This window comes from Babylonia areolata, chromosome 18 (genome assembly GCF_041734735.1).
Source record: "Babylonia areolata isolate BAREFJ2019XMU chromosome 18, ASM4173473v1, whole genome shotgun sequence".
NCBI classification, from domain to species: Eukaryota; Metazoa; Mollusca; class Gastropoda; order Neogastropoda; family Buccinidae; genus Babylonia; species Babylonia areolata.
In genome coordinates, this window is record NC_134893.1 from 51,936,562 (window position 1) to 51,951,924 (window position 15,363).

The window sequence follows — 15,363 nt, forward strand, 5'->3', positions numbered from 1 at the left end:
CACTGTGCATTAACAGCCTTGTGAAACTACTACCCTCTCTGTTTGTTACAAGACTGCTTTTCGGTGTGAGCTGCTACGTCCATCCACTCGTGCAGCAGCAGCACAGACATTGGGTCGGTCATTGAGGTACAACATGTAACTCCATGTAATGGGAGAGTGCACTGAATGTAGTGTTATTGAGGCACATCAGGTAAAATGGGAGAGTGGACTGAATGTGGTGTCATTGAGGTACAACAGGTAACTCCAGGTAGTGGGAGAGTGGACTGAATGTGGTGTCATTGAGGTACAACAGGTAAATCCATGTGATGGGAAAGTGGACTGAATGTGGTGTCATTGAGGTACAACAGGTAAATCCATGTAATGGGAAAGTGGACTGAATGTTGTGTCATTGAGGTACAACAGGTAACGACATGTAATGGCAGAGTGGACTGAATGTGGTGTCATTGAGGTACAACAGGTAACGACATGTAGTGGGAGAGTGGACTGAATGTGGTGTCATTGAGGTACAACAGGTAAATCCATGTAGTGGGAGAGTGGACTGAATGTGGTGTCATTGAGGTACAACAGGTAAATCCATGTAGTGGGAGAGTGGACTGAATGTGGTGTCATTGAGGTACAACAGGTAACTCCATGTAATGGGAGAGTGGACTGAATGTAGTGTTATTGAGGTACAACAGGTAACTCCATGTAATGGGAGAGTGGACTGAATGTAGTGTTATTGAGGCACATCAGGTAAAATGGGAGAGTGGACTGAATGTGGTGTCATTGAGGTACAACAGGTAACTCCAGGTAGTGGGAGAGTGGACTGAATGTGGTGTCATTGAGGTACAACAGGTAACGCCATGTAGTGGGAGAGTGGACTGAATGTGGTGTCATTGAGGTACAACAGGTAAATCCATGTAATGGGTGAGTGGACTGAATGTTGAGTCATTGAGGTACAACAGGTAACGCCATGTAGTGGGAGAGTGGACTGAATGTGGTGTCATTGAGGTACAACAGGTAACGCCATGTAATGGGAGAGTGGACTGAATGTGGTGTCATTGAGGTACAACAGGTAACGCCATGTAATGGGAGAGTGGACTGAATGTGGTGTCATTGAGGTACAACAGGTAACGCCATGTAGTGGGAGAGTGGACTGAATGTGGTGTCATTGAGGTACAACAGGTAACGCCATGTAGTGGGAGAGTGGACTGAATGTGGTGTCATTGTGGTACAACAGGTAACGCCATGTAGTGGGAGAGTGGACTGAATGTGGTGTCATTGAGGTACAACAGGTAACGCCATGTAGTGGGTGAGTGGACTGAATGTGGTGTCATTGAGGTACAACAGGTAACGCCATGTAGTGGGAGAGTGGACTTAATGTGGTGTCATTGAGGTACAACAGGTAAATCCATGTGATGGGAAAGTGGACTGAATGTGGTGTCATTGAGGTACAACAGGTAACGACATGTAATGGGAGTGGACTGAATGTGGTGTTATTGAGGTACAACAGGTAACGACATGTAATGGGAGAGTGGACTGAATGTGGTGTCATTGAGGTACAACAGGTAAATCCATGTAATGGGAGAGTGGACTGAATGTGGTGTTATTGAGGTACAACAGGTAACGACATGTAATGGGAGAGTGGACTGAATGTGGTGTCATTGAGGTACAATAGGTAAATCCATGTAATGGGAGAGTGGACTGAATGTGGTGTCATTGAGGTACAATTGGTAAATCCAGGTAATGGGAGAGTGGACTGAATGTGGTGTCTTTGAGGTACAACAGGTAACTCCATGTAATGGGAGAGTGGACTGAATGTGGTGTCATTGAGGTACAACAGGTAACGCCATGTAGTGGGAGAGTGGACTGAATGTAGTGTCATTGAGGTACAACAGGTAACGCCATGTAATGGGAGAGTGGACTGGTATGGTGTCATTGAGGTACAACAGGTAAATCCATGTAATGGGAAAGTGGACTGAGCGTAGTGACCTAATGCTGTCAATAGTTCCTGCACTGTCGGAAATAAGTGGACGTAAGTGGCAGGAATCTGTCACTTCACCAGAGCCCGAAGCTCTTTACCACTGCAGCAGGGCCATCAAAGCCATCACTGGTGCCGGCGGAATTCTCCTACACAGGTGGGTTGTCAAGATGGCCAGACGTGGGAGACTATACCGGACTTATCAGTGGTCTTACGTCGTTGTTTTGTTGTTGCTGTTGCTGTTGTTGTTGTTGTTGTTGTTGTTGTTCTTTCAGATCTAAAGCCAGGCGTCATAATCATATACTTCAGGAATCTCTTGCACGATGCAGAGAACAAATATTATCAATCCTGTTTGAGTATAAAACCTGTTGTACTATTTGTGTTAGGAAACCGTGAATCGGAGATCGTGTGTGTGTGTGTGTGTGTGTGTGTGTGTGTGTGTGATGTGATACTTTATGGAGTTTCTGCTCAAGAGAGACGATACTGGTAACTCGAGACTCTCAGGTTATGTATCGTTCTCATAAGCAACGATGGTCCACGCGGTCAGCTGGGCTTAAAAATTGAAACGAGTTGAGTTTTTCATTTGTCAGTCATTGACCTTCTGGTGTTTTTAGCCATGGATGCTTTCATGAAAAGTGCAGGCAGTAGGCACGTAAATCAAAAGAGAAATTGCGCAAGACAACACCTGTAACCCTCACACCTACTTTCGAGGACATACAACAATTGCATAGAAATGATCCCGCGTTTGCACTGACTGGATTGAAGAGTACGCTTTCCAAAGACTTTCAGTTTCCAACCTTCCCATGAAAATGCACCAATGGTTGGATGCTTATTGATACTGTAGACGTGTGTATCGTACGGTACACATATCTCCAGAAAGTTTGCAGTGAATAAATGTCAGTATTCTGAGTATTCTGTGAAATTTGATCAAGGTATGTGTATGAATCGTTTCATAAAATGTTCTGCTCAAGGAAAAATATATTTTAAAAACTGGTTTCATCTGGAAAGGTTGTTTGCTTTTTTTGCTTTTTTTTCTTTCTTTTCTTTTTTCAAACTGAAATGTCACGTTTCCGTAAAACTGATATCTTGCTATTTATTTCTAAGCTGTTAAGCCATTGAATTCTTTCAAAGATACTTCGAAAAATGGTAACAGAAATTGATAGCTTGCTATTTCTCTCGAAATAAGTTATTACATTCTTTCAAAGTAACTTCAAAACAGGGAAACCAAAAATAGAGAGACAGTGATTCAGTTTCTACAAGAACAGCGCTTATGGACACTTCCCCCCCCCTCCCCACCATTCCCCACCCCCACCCCACCCCACCTCCACTTCCTCTGCCCCTGTCTTCAGTCTTTACGTGGACAGAGAGAAAGACGATGGGGGGTGTCTGAAGGGAGATGAAAAGTCCTTATCCACAGCGGAATCCCATTTCAAGGGAGCCATCAAGGGCTTGTCAGACTGGACGTAGCAGCTCCACATGGTGGGGCGAACATCAGACAACTAAGGCTGCTAGTTAACCCTTTCACCGCCAAGCTCGCATTTATGCACAGGTGTGGAAGAGGACCCATATCACTGAAAGGTGACCATTCATTGGTCTGTTATCCATGAACCTACTGCTCTTAGTGTTCGGTGGGAGAATAGGCCATATTTTCTATACATCGCAGGGGGAATCCTCAGCTATTCTTAGCCACTGTCTTTTCTGTGTTTATAGCACAAGGGAATTTTGTACTCTAAATTGACTGGCGGTGAAAGGGTTAAACAGGTCCTTTGTCGCCTTGACTGACCAGCTGCTGGTGGACATGGCAGGTGTGTGTGGAGTGAGGACAGGCAGCACACAGTGGACAGTATCGATGCGATCCTCTTGCCCTCCGTTCAGTTCTGTTCCTGTCACGACTACTTCGCTCCGTCAGCGGAGTATATGTACCTGAACCTATTAAGCACACGCATGCACGCGCACGCTAAGACATGAGCAAGTGCGCAAAAATGCAAACGAGGAACTCAAGGTGTGATGAACATTTTCATGAAACCGTCAGATGATCTGTTAGAATGATTTTAAAGCTGATCTTATGTTTCAAAAGGCCAACCTCTTCTACTGCAATAGTGCATCCACAAGCAAGTCTCTGAGCTTGAGCTTTTGTGATATTTCGATCTGACCTGAAAACTGAAAAGTGGGCATCAGGAAATCATTGTGCTTGTCCTTTTTTTTTTTCTGGAATACGCCCAGAACAGCAGCATAGTTACTTTCAGAATGGAACGGTTTCTGCCTGCAGGTTCGGAAGAATCATCCGTAAATCTTTTGGTGCTGTTTTTTCCATTCTCGTAGACAGGATGGCTGGACGCGGAATTATAAACAGTCCACTGGGTTCAAAAAACAAATCTCTGAAAGCCGCATGAGGGAATGGAAAGCCTTTTCGGGGTCTGGGTGATACGACAGAAAAATTGGTTGTCGTTCCAAGATGTCTGGCGCCTGGAGGCTTTACTGGAAGCGGAAGGCTTGGTGGCAAGAGAGGAGAGAGGAATGGATGGATAGTTCTGGATTTTTTTTCTTGGGTTAAAGGTTAAGGTTAAGTAGCTGATGGGCTAGGCAGATGTGAGACAACGGCACGCTTACAACTGACATTCAAGTGCATCATTATTCTAGACTGCAAAGCTCGCATTTGCCATGAACGTTTTACACTTTTCCTAATGAAAACATTCAGAATTTGTCACTTTTTTTCGCTTTTTTTTTCTTTTAACTCATGTCTGTCTCCCTCATAATCCATACAAGCTACCGACAGTGCACACTCAACACAACACAAAAACACAGAGAAAGAAAATGTGTCCGAACACATCACAAACATGTGTGTGGACTTGTACATCAGAAATAAAAGCAGATTCCAAATCATTAAGACAGAGCTGTTGCGACAGTTCAATTTGACGCAGAGGCCAGACAATAGTGGACAGAAAGGAAATCGCTCAGTGTCCCAGTCGCCTGGAGCTGTCAGAAAGAAATAAGCCAAAATGGCAATAATTTGTCACCTTCAGGGCAGATCGGAGGTCCTTTCCCTCGTACATATAAAAGCACTACCAACAAATATACTCTCTTCAGTATACCAGAAAATCTACCGGTGCTTGACAGGCCTTTTTCCCATTAGGGTTGTCAGGATGGCTAGACGTGGATGATACATAGTTCTGGATGAGGCACCATTTCCAAGCTCCAGTTGGGTCACAAACAGTTCTCTGAAGGCTGAAGGATAGGGGGAGTGGGGGTGGCAAGGAGGGGGGGCAGGAGTGGAAGACGGGCTTTCAGTCTAACGATGGTAACGGTTAGTAGTCATTCCAAAACGTCTGGCGCCGAGACACGAAAGTGGAAAGCTGCAGGACCGGTAGTTGTGTAGAGAAGAGATTGGATGAGGCGTTAGATTTGTTAACGTTGGTGACAAAAACCTAAAGACAGATGTGGCTGGCTGTAGAAGTTCGACTGATGGTACACACCCATCGCTCTTCCTCCGCACGTTCAGAGATGAGAGTCATGTGGGTTGTAAATGCCATGTTTGCTGTGAACATTTTACAGCTTAGATAGAGAACCTCTGTGATATTCTTAGTTTTTCTTTCTTTTTTTTCTTCTCCTCTTCACTTTTCTTCCTGTTTATCTCTGTCTTTCTGTTCCTGTCTCTCTGTATCTGTCGCTCTCGATCTATCTGTCTCTATCTCCAGTTTTTCTGACTCTGTCTCTCTCCCGGTCTATCTGTCTGTCTCTCTGTCTTTCTGTCTCTGTCTGCCTCTCTCTCTTTCTCTCCCGTCTCACTCCTTAAAGGGAACGAGTACCTTTACCTCAGTTATTCTGAATTGTTTTGAACTGGTCCAGTTTTTTTATCGTTTAGACCAGTGGATGTTTTTATACGATTCTTTTTTTTTTTAACAATTCTATTTCCTATATGCTTTTGCTCTAAGAGGGCCACTGTAGTCGGCTTGGCTACAAAACATGAAACACCACTCTCCCTCTCTCCCTCCCTCCCTTCCCTTTCTCTCCTTCCACTCTCTCCAAATCTCTCATTCACCTCACTTTCGCACGCTGGACATCAAATGGACAGGAAGACGGCGCTGTTTGGGAGGAGGGGGGGGGAGGAAGGCAGGGAGGGAGGGAGAAGGTGGAAGTCATTATCCTCAGCAGGATTCCATTCCAGAGAGTCACCCAGAGCTTGTCAGACACGGACAGGGGGGCTGCCCATCACTCGTGACCGCCAGACAAATCAAGCCGTGAAATCCGTCATCTTTCGTCTTGACGTCCGATCGACCGTCTGTGGTACCAGCGTCAGTTTGGGGCACGATACATTCGACTCAGGGGAGGGGATGGGAGGGGGGGGGGGCTGGGCGGTGGGGGTTTCTGGTCACTGGGGATGGCGGGTGGTTGACGGTTTCCTTCTGGTTCCGTCCTGTTAATAATAATGCCAGAAACCTGTTATCTTAACTCTCGCTGCGGAAGTTCATGAGCAGAAAGTGAAATGAGGTGCGATTTTTAAAGAGGTTAAAGAGCTGCTGGGCACTGCTTGGGGGGCGGGGGTGGTCAGTACTGTTGTTGTAATTTTTTAGCGTTGCGGCATGCGACACGAGCTGCACGCATCGGTTTGTGTGCGTTCACAATGCGTGCACATCACTATTTGGCTTTTTTTTTTTTTAAACAATCTTCCCATTTCAGTTGTTTCTTCAATTCTTTGTACCTATGTGAGCTTGAGTGTGTGTGTGTGTGTGTGTGTGTGTGTGTGTGTGTGTGTCTGTGTGTCTGTATGTATGTATGTATGTATGTATGTATGTGTGTGTGCGCGCGCGCGCATGTGTATATATGTGTGTGTGTGTGTTTGTGTGTGTGTTTATGTGTGTGTGTGTGCGTGTATGTGTGTGTGTGTGTATGCGTGTATGTATGTATGTGTGTGTGTGTATGTGTGTGCGTTTATGTGTGTGTACACGTGTCTCTAAAAAAAACAAAAAACACCATTAATGCGGAAGAAGGATAAAAAAAAAGATGCGTCAATTGATAATTTGGTATGCGTTTAAGGTGGTTTTTATTTCCAGTATCAACACGCAAAATGATTAAGTAGGTGGAATTTTCTTTCCCTTGGTCGTTAACGCACTGAGCCGTGTGCCGAAGCATAGCTCTGGCGTCCAGATTTGTTTCAATAAAACGGTTTCCACGTTCCTTCTACATATGCATAAGCTAGAATAGAATAGAATATGCCTTGATTACCAAGTGTACCGGGGTCACAAGGAATATTGGGGGCCGGGGGGGGGGGGAGATACTACATAACAAGATACGAACATAAATCGAAAATCATACACAAACACAGATACAGTGGAAATTAGGATATAATATATACAAATGCATATCAATATAGGAACTTGTGCATACTCACACATGCACGCACTGCGCGCGCTCACACACACACACACACACACATACACATGCACACACACACACACACACACACACACACACACACACACACACACACACACACACACACACAAGTTTGAACAGAAGCTGAATATTACATGTTGATGGGGCTGATGACTAGATCTTCAGGTAGATGGTTGTTGGTTGCACATTTCTATTTATCATACTGGATTTGTTCATTGCCTGCTTTGGGGAAAAAGCTACTGGCGAAGCGATTGGTTTTCGTCCTTATACTTCTGTACCGTCGACCAGAGGGGAGCATCTCGAAAATCCCAAAAGCTGGATGTGATTCGTCCTGGTACACGGAACTAATGATCGGTATGAGGACAAGCTCGGCGCTTCCTTTTTCGAGGGAGTGTCTGGGATTTTTCCTATGTACCTTTCATTTACCTGTGTGCAAGATGAATCAGTAGCATAAGCAGCACTGACTTGAAGTTGTGCATTTTTGCATGGAGAGAGTTATCACTCTTTACTAATTTTGTTAATTGAAGGAAACTAATTTTTTGCAGCATTTCCGGTTATACCCATTTGATTTCAGCCTGTTTTCCGTGTCCCAACCTCCCTCCCCCATCAGTATGTCAAGTAAGCCTGTTGAGGCTGAACACTCCATAGGAATGATTGGGTTTTTACAGACTGTAAACTACTATGAAATACTATGCGCAACGCTGTACATACACGCCAGTTCAAAGGATATAATACCCAAGGCTGCCCACACTGTTTCGTAGACAAGTGTTAAAGTATGTATAAAATATATTTGATATTTGAAGACTCTTAATTATGAAAGAGACAGCGAGGATAGGAAGAAAGCCAATATTTCTGCATGGGATGTTTGTGGAGGGACATCTTCTGTTGTGTGTGTGTGTGTGTGTGTGTGTGTTGTTTTGTTTTGTTTTGTTTGTTTGTTTTTTGTTTTTTGGTTGTTTTTTTTGGGGGGTGGGGGGGGGGTCTTTTGCGGGGGTGGTGGCGAGGGGGCTGGGGGTGGGGAGAGGGTTAGCTGTTTTCTTTCCCCTTTGCTTGATGCTTCTGGGGTGGAACAAAACCAGGTTGGTTGCACGACAGGTACTCATTGTTCTCATCGATGCAGTTAGCCTGCTGGCGCTGCGTGTGTGTGTGTGTGTGTGTGTGTGTGTGTGTGTGTGTGATATGCTACTTTATGGAGTTTCTGCTCAAGAGAGACGATACTGGTAACTCGATACTCTCAGGTTATGTATCATTCTCATAAGCAGCGATGGCCCACGCGGTCATTGGGCTTAAAAATTGAAACGAGTTGAGTTTTTCTTTTGTCAGTCATTGACCTTCTGGTGTTTTTAGCCATGGATGCTTTCATGTGTCCGTGTGTGTGTGTGTGTGTGAATTGTGTGTGCGTGTCTGTGCGTATGCATGCGTGCGTGCGCGCGCGCGCGCGCGTGTGTGTGTCGTTGTTTGTGTGTGTATATGATATTATGCATATCTAGAAGGGTCTCTCTCTCTCTCTCTCTCTCTCTCTTTCTCTGTGTGTGTGTGTGCGTTTGCGAAGAGAGGGGGCATTGATATATAATGAATGACATTATGCAATGTAGTGGATGACTGTATTTTGTTCTGAGCTTTGCTGCGCTCGTCATCTTTATTTGTGTGCTGAATACGCTTAAAGAAAATGTTCACTGATCGAACCACTCGCCACACCTCCCTGGCATAGCAGGGCTTAGTGTTTATGTGCTGTGCTTGAAGTCCACTCTGGTTGGAAATCTTCACTCCCTCACAACCCAGATTTTTCAGGTTTTTTGTTTGTTTGTTTTTTTTTGTTGTTTTTTTTTAGGGGGGCGTGGGGGGTAGTGGGGTTTCGGGGGGAGGGGGGGGGGGGCTGTGTGTGTGTGTGTGTGTGTGTGTGTGTGTGTGTGTGTGTGTGTGTGTGTTTCGTTTATTTTCTTTTAGCCTTCACCATTCTTACGGAATCAATTTTTTTTTCTTTCTTTTTTTCCCCCCTTTTCTTTTCGGAGAGGAAAAATCCTACGAAGGATCGATCGAGTCCTGACACCTCCAGACATTGATCCTATCCCGGTCTTAGCATGCCCCTTTCCATCAGCGGTATGAATGAATGAATGAAATTGAATACATCGATAGATAGATATATATAGAAAGAAAAAAAAGCGACTACAAAAGGGAGAAAAATTAAACTCCCAGACCGGAAGATCTAATACGTAATTTCCCACACAAACCGTTGATGACGTCGATATGATGAATGTTCTGAGATAACGTTGAAACTGGACAGCCAACCGGCCTACCTTTTTTTTTCTTTTTTTTTTAAGCTGCCCCGATGCTCACTTCAAATCGACATATTTTTTGTTAATGAAGCACTAGAACCACTCAAAGTACAGGGATTACATCACAGAGAGCATTGTAAAAAAAGAAGAACAGACAAGAACGGCAAAGGCTTTTTAATTCCATTTAGTAAAACAGAACAATCAATGTTGTTTATTTTAAAGAAACAAACAAACAAAAAATACTACCCGTGGAAAGCAGCAATTAGTAGGGAGCTTTCAATAGCGTGTTCTAAATGCTCCAAATAGGGTGCTCTAAATGCATTGCCATTATCATCATCGTCATCTTCTTTCATCATCAAAAAAAAAAAAGGGGGAGAAAAAAAGAAAGAAAAAAAGAAAAGAAAAGCTGTCCCATCATCTGCTCTAAATGCTGCCGTGGTCCCAGCCAACTTTTTGTTTTATTTTCCCAGCTGGTTCTAGTCTATTGCTGGTCCGTAATCTGAAACCAGTTGCATGCGCTCTGCCAAGTCCATGGCTACGATGGCCAAAATTGGCTACTGCAACGTATCTGATCCTTATCTTGACCTTAAAATTAAACAAGACGTAACACATGACGTAAACAGTCGGTGTGAGAGTTTTATATTCGACTGGTTCAGAATCGTGTGTGGGCGTGCACTGGCTTTGATGACTGACACGCTCGAAAGTTCTGCACATTGCCCAACCCTCCAAACACAGGGAGTGTTACAACTATAGTTATCACTGATGCAAGGAAACGTTTTCATTCATGGAGGACACGCATACAGAGCCAAATAAAAGGATGGAACCCGGGACATGAAAAACAAATGCAATCCTAATTTAAGAAGAAAACGAAATGGAGAACTCTGTAGTTTTATCACATGGGTCAAGGTGACCTTCCCAAGGCTCCCGCTGATTGTCCTTTCTCTGAATCTACCCAGCTTTTATGGCAAGACCAGTTTTATTTGGTTTTATTTTGTTTTGTTTTTACTGGCTTTCACTCTCTCTCTCTCTTTCCATCCTTGCCGTGCTGGTTAATGCCGCAGAGCTGAAGGAAGCTTTCTGCGCAATGGATCCGCTTTTCCATTACCTGCCTGCTGTGTGAGGGGACGTGTGCAGGGGGTACGTTTGTCAGTCCGTCCGCTTGGACCGCCGGACCGCCGTGCAAGTGCACATGTTTTAACCCACCAGTTTCATCTTTGATTGACACACATGATTTATTCCGGTGTTGGTTCAGCTTCGATCAGATTTGGAATGAAGCGTAAGGCGTGTCTTTTTAACGGTTATTTTATTAATCGATCTTTTGACATCACTTCGGTGTGTCTTTGACTGTTTCTAAGCACTGGTACTGACATGTTATCCGCTCTCAAATGGACCCAGTGCGGTGGGCTTGACTATGAGCAGCGTGATTTGATTTGACCTTGACCCTTGGGTGTAGTTCACAGATTTACAACTATCTGTGCAGTGTGTAATGATTAGACGTCGACAGCTTGGAGTAAGTAACCACTGGCTGTTTTATGGCAGTCCATGTTTGAAATGCGAAAAGTCCAGGTGGTGGTCAAAAAGTATAGTAGAAAGAGCTTTTATTTTGTAAACGTTTAAAGTCCAGAGATAGCTGTTCACGTAGTAAACATGAACTATACAGAACGGCGAACTCCTCAGACATCTATTTGGTTTATCGCGAATATCAGTGTGACAAACAACATTTGAATATACAGTCACAGGGGTAAGTTGTTGCCTAGGGAAAGACACGAGTTTGGATATGAATATTATTCGTGTACGGTTGTGACGGTTTTAGGAAAATGTTTTATTTTTCGTCTTGTGTTAAAAGCATAACTTCCATGATCTTGTGTGTGTGTGTGTGTGTGTGTGTGTGTGTGTGTGTGTGTGTCTGTGTGTGTGTTTTATCAATATATGTGACCAAGCAGTCACGATAAACTACTTTATAAGCTACATGAATGAACAGCGGCCAGACAAACAAATCCTGTTATTTTAGGAAACGAAAAACAAAAAAACAAACAAAAAAAAAAAAACCCACACAGGAATATCAATGATTAGAATGCTAACTCAGTGACTCGTGTCTGAATGAAGGGCGGTGTCCTCTGGTGCTTTGTCAAGCATTTTGTTTCACAGCTGTGACGTGATCAAGGTCAGTACCTTTTAACATCTGCCAATCAAAGCTACACCTCAATTTCCTCTCTCTCTCTCTCTCTCTCTCTCTCTCTCTCTCTCTCTCTCTCTCTCCAAACACCGTCATTCTGTTGTGTGTTGTTGTTGTTTTTTTGGGTTTTTTTGGACTGGTGTCATTTCGTTGAGGCGGAAAATGGAATACATTCATCGTTTCAAAAGGTACGAATGTGATTGTGTTGTTTTCATAGCAACCATGGAAGTGTGTTCACAAGCATTATAATCATCATCAGCCATGCGTAAAACTGTTCATTGCGTTAGCAAGTCAGAGGGGGAGAGAGAGTGAGACAGATAGACAGACAGACAGAGACGGATACAGAAACAGACACACAGAGAGTCAGAGAGAACGATATTGATGACTGATGGATGGTCTCCACACGTGTAACATGTGACGCAAGACTGATGGCACGTTGCCTCATCAAGTTTTGAAACTAGTTAAATCACGTTCACGTGGCGAGGGGAGGGGAGAAGGAGGGGATAGGGGTGGGTGGGGGGTGGGGGTGGGGGGTCTTTCTGTGATGATTATTTGCAGCTATTTTGCTGACTTCTGTCTGACCAGACACAAACACCAACATTTCCACCTCTATCACCCCGCAGACCGCACACACCACGGTTCTCAGGATGATGCCGGCTGTGTGTGTGTGTGGAGGGGGGGGGGGGTCGTGTGTGTGGGGGGCGGGGACTGATTGTGTGTGTGTGTGTTTATGTGTGTGTGTACAGGCTTGTCAGACCACATTTCCGCCCATTTATGAGCTATTGTATTTCTTCTTTGTTTTCGGTTTTTGCATCTTTTTTTTTTCTTTTTTTTTTCTTTTTTTTTTCTATGGTAGCTCCCAGGAAGGTGCCATTTGCACACAGCTTGCAACTGGCAGTGCCACATTTGCAGAACTGGGTCTGAGCGGTTAAACAATGAAAAGTCTCCAATATCAACAGCTCCACTGAATGCTCATTCGTCAGTGATTTGTCGTGGCTATTTACGCTTATTGTTTATTTCGTCCAATTTATCAATACTATTTTTGTCAAGATATATGAGATGGATTATCATAGTTTTTTTTCAGCCCAGATATGGCCGTGTGTGTTCAGCTGGGCTGCGAGCGACAAACAAATAGATAGATCTTTGCACTTCGATTTTCGTGAATGTTTTCCAACAGTATCAACAAATGTGCCCGGTTTTCGCAACACTTTGATACTCATGATTGCCTTCCAAGACACTAAACTCTGTCGTCTGGTGTTCTAATGTGGAGGTAAGGGGGTGGTGGGGGGGGGGGGGTGGAGGTCGATGTGGTGGAAGGGGGTGGGGGGTAAATTATGAATGCTTCGAAACTAGTTTAGAAATGCCTGTAAAGCCCTTTTTCTGTTGTCGTTCCTTCTCCGCCCCTTCCTTCAAACTATTCACTTTCCGAAGACCCATCTGCGCAATTAACATCCCCCAAAAAATCCTCCCCCACGTTCTTTATGCCACCCTGAAATCTTCTGCACCCACTGTGCGGAACATACCGCCACCATTGTGTTCCTTCTGTACCCACTGTGAGGAACATACCGCCATCATTGTGTTCCTTCTGTACCCACTGTGCGGAACATACCGCCACCATTGTGTTCCTTCTGTACCCACTGTGGGGAACACACCGCCACCATTGTGTTCCTTCTGTACCCACTGTGAGGAACATACCGCCACCATTGTGTTCCTTCTGTACCCACTGTGCGGAACATACCGCCACCATTGTGTTCCTTCTGTACCCACTGTGTGGAACATACCGCCACCATTGTGTTCCTTCCTTCTGTACCCACTGTGCGGAACATACCGCCACCATTGTGTTCCTTCTGTACCCACTGTGCGGAACATACCGCCACCATTGTGTTCCTTCTGTACCCACTGTGGGGAACATACCGCGGTCTTTGTGTTCCTTCTGTACCCACTGTGGGGAACATACCGCCACCATTGTGTTCCTTCTGTACCCACTGTGGGGAACATACCGCCACCATTGTGTTCCTTCTGTTCCCACTGTGGGGAACATACCGCGGTCTTTGTGTTCCTTCCTTCTGTACCCACTGTGCGGAACATACCACCACCATTGTGTTCCTTCTGTACCCACTGTGCGGAACATACCGCCATCATTGTGTTCCTTCTGTACCCACTGTGCGGAACATACCGCCATCATTGTGTTCCTTCTGTACCCACTGTGGGAACAAACCGCCACCATTGTGTTCCTTCTGTTCCCACTGTGGGGAACATACCGCGGTCTTTGTGTTCCTTCTGTACCCACTGTGGGGAACATACCGCCACCATTGTGTTCCTTCTGTACCCACTGTGGGGAACAAACCGCCACCATTGTGTTCCTTCTGTTCCCACTGTGGGGAACATACCGCGGTCTTTGTGTTCCTTCCTTCTGTACCCACTGTGCGGAACATACCGCCACCATTGTGTTCCTTCTGTACCCACTGTGGGGAACATACCGCCACCATTGTGTTCCTTCTGTTCCCACTGTGGGGAACATACCGCGGTCTTTGTGTTCCTTCCTTCTGTACCCACTGTGCGGAACATACCGCCACCATTGTGTTCCTTCTGTACCCACTGTGCGGAACATACCGCCACCATTGTGTTCCTTCTGTTCCCACTGTGGGGAACATACCGCGGTCTTTGTGTTCCTTCCTTCTGTACCCACTGTGCGGAACATACCGCCACCATTGTGTTCCTTCTGTACCCACTGTGCGGAACATACCGCCACCATTGTGTTCCTTCTGTACCCACTGTGCGGAACATACCGCCACGATTGTGTTCCTTCTGTACCCACTGTGCGGAACATACCGCCACCATTATGTTCCTTCTGTACTCACTGTAGGGAACATACCGCCATCAATGTATTCCTTCTGTTCCCATTGTGGGGAACATACCGCCACCATTGTGTTCCTTCTGTACCCACTGTGCGGAACATACCGCCACCATTATGTTCCTTCTGTACTCACTGTAGGGAACATACCGCCATCAATGTATTCCTTCTGTTCCCATTGTGGGAAACATACCGCCACCATTGTGTTCCTTCTGTACCCACTGTGCGGAACATACCGCCACCATTATGTTCCTTCTGTACTCACTGTAGGGAACATACCGCCATCAATGTATTCCTTCTGTTCCCATTGTGGGGAACATACCGCCACCATTGTGTTCCTTCTGTACCCACTGTGGGGAACATACCGCCACCATTGTGTTCCTTCTGTACCCACTGTGCGGAACATACCGCCACCATTGTGTTCCTTCTGTACCCACTGTGGGGAACATACCGCCACCATTGTGTTCCTTCTGTACCCACTGTGCGGAACATACCGCCACCATTGTGTTCCTTCTGTACCCACTGTGCGGAACATACCGCCACCGTTGTGTTCCTTCTGTACCCACTGTGCGGAACATACCGCCACCGTTGTGTTCCTTCTGTACCCACTGTGCGGAACATACCGCCACCATTGTGTTCCTTCTGTACCCACTGTGCGGAACATACCGCCACCATTGTGTTCCTTCTGTACCCACTGTGGGGA